Source organism: Dicentrarchus labrax, unplaced genomic scaffold, assembly GCF_905237075.1.
Source record: "Dicentrarchus labrax unplaced genomic scaffold, dlabrax2021, whole genome shotgun sequence".
In the NCBI taxonomy this organism is placed as follows: Eukaryota; Metazoa; Chordata; class Actinopteri; family Moronidae; genus Dicentrarchus; species Dicentrarchus labrax.
In genome coordinates, this window is record NW_026136714.1 from 7889065 (window position 1) to 7891796 (window position 2732).

A 2732-nucleotide genomic window follows, 5' to 3' on the forward strand; every position below is an offset into this window, starting at 1 on the left:
ACCACCATCACTGAACATCAGCGGGGAATCAAGTGGGACTGCTGAACCGATAGAATGGCGAGATTAAAAAATTATACAACGTGGCAAGTTGGGGGAATCCAGATAAACTTACTTTGAATATACTAAACTATTGAGCTAGAAAGCTCCTGGGCAGACTCAGCTAATGGGTATGTGATGTTCTCCGTACACAGTTAATTTCTATGCAAACATGCACACGCTCACACCAGTAATCCACTAATCCAATACACGCAGGAAGCTTTTCTTTCGAATATAAGTGTTCAGAATTTTTTTTTTGCCAGAAGTGTATAGTGCTTTGAATATAAATTTGCTCAGGCATTTGAAAAGATAAAGAGATGTATATTCATGTGGCCAAGGTATGCCTCCACTAACATGATATCTGCCATGCAAAATCAAAACACAGTAGGTTAACTGAATATTTAGTCAACATTCAGTTAAGACCTTAATCTGTTGAGTTTTCGCATATTTGTATTCATGCTATTTCATAGAAAGCAGCACGTTAAAAAAAAGTTACCCTACTACAAAACGCAGCTACAAACCCAAACAGTCAAAGGAAGCAGGCCAAACCCAGTTAAACCAGCTACCAACGGCTATCTTTGGCTAAAGCTAAAACTTTTTCCTTTTCTTTAGACTGCAATATATCAATGATGATGGACTAGCTTGTTGATAATTTAATTTATCCCACGTAAATAAGATAGTAGCCAGTCATGATGAATAAAAACAGCTAATCTGAGTCCTGCTTAAACTAGTTTAGCAGGGTAGCATTAAAGGTGCAGTGTGTAACATTTAGGAGGATCTATTGGCAGAAACAGAGTGTAATATTTATGGGTGTGTTTTCGTTAGTGTGTGATCACCGACGAATATAAGAATTGTTGTGTTTTCGTTGCCTTAGAATGAGCTGTTTTTATGTACAGACGCGGGTCGCCTTCAATGGGGTCCGCCATGTTAAACTTAACGGCCCTTTAAGTTTTTCACGAGTTTTTCGGCCACCGTAGTTTCTCTTACACACTTTTCTCTTTCCCTTTTCTCTTTAAAATTGTAAATGAATGTATTCGCTTTCATTTCAAGATAATTTCTGATAAAAAGTAATGAGAAGCTAAAGAGAGCACATTTTGTGGTTTTCCCACATATTCAGTATATAGGTCTTACATAGGCTTTGGTCTGCCTGTGATTTTCTGTTGTAAAATAATAAATCTGTCTAAACAGACAACCAATTAACTTCCAATTCATGTGTAACACAGTTTACCCAGTCAACCAACCTTATTATTTTAAAGAGAAAATTTGTTTCCAGTTCCTTTTTTTCTTTGTCTCCTTGTTTAACCTTTAGAAGAAGGGTTAGAAAGAAGGAAAAAAAACGTGGCGTAGTTGCCTAGCAGTTTTAAAAATTACAAAAACACAAAACAGAAAAGATACAGTAACAACTAGTGTGAAGAGTGCACGCGTGTTGCTATAGCTATACCCTTCTCATGAAAACAATATACAGTATATTGCTAAAGGCTACCTCCCACACTCCAGAACACACAGGAGTCTACAGTGACATATTTTTAGCCTTGGCATTTCTCTAATTGTATTTGCACAGTTCAAAAGCCTGAGTGTTGCATAATTAAGACTCAGCTGTAAGGAACGCTCAGTCCATCCATGCAACAGAAACACAGTGATCAAAGGATTGCAGATCTGATGGAAATATTCTCACTGTTTGCACTGATAATGTCTAAATGTTAAAGTTTAAATGTGGCCCACCTAAAACACGGGATTCTGCTGAGGCAATCAGTGAGAATGAGAAAGATGGAGGGTAATCCCCCTACTACGTGTTTGTGTGTGTGTGTGTGTTTTCCTCACGGCAGATGCCTGGGTGTCAAGAGGGAGCTACGGTCCTCATGTGTATTGTTTTGCCTGCAAACTATGTCACACCAATCTGTCCTCCCTGCTTTCCAGAATGGTGTGTAGTGTGTGGGAGCACTCAGTCTCCATGGTCAGAGACCATTTTATGGACAAGTAAAGTCACTATCTAAGCCATATGGTGGGCTGTACTCTGTCAGGACTGCACCATATTTCTTTAGGCAGTGACAGCTTTTACATCCTTTTCTTGTCAAGGATTTTCACACACTAGCACACACAGGCAATCGGTCTCACAAGGATATCGGCAGCAGTAGTATACCACGAGTTTGTCTGATTTGACGAGGCATGTCCCTGAATCTATTAACTTTTATTAATTCGTTTACCTTGAAAATGTTGCCTGGTGTGGATAAATTCATAATTTTCTGTAAGTTGTCCCTCATCTGTAATTTTTATATTTATGCCATATATTTTTACTGTGCATCTAATAGCTTTAATATATGGTGATAAATAGTGGTCATTTTCAGAGTACAGTTTGAAGATAATTTTGTTAGTGTGCTAAAAGCTATCCTCCTGGAAAATTTTATTATTATTCCAGAAATGACATACTACAATTATGTATAAGTCTTACCACTTTAACATACACTGTCACTTGGATGTACTGAATTAATTTCAACATCTCAGATATTTGTGCTGTAATGAACTTCTAAGTAGACTGCAGGAATTCCTCAAAAATACTAGGCTGCCCTCAAGTGGGGAAGTTTTGTAAGGGATCCAAAACACACTGAGTATAAATACTCCTCTGCACTTGTCAGACCTATGACTCTGGAAAGGTCATTCTCTTCTTGCTACTGCTGTAAGCAAATGATAAAATATAA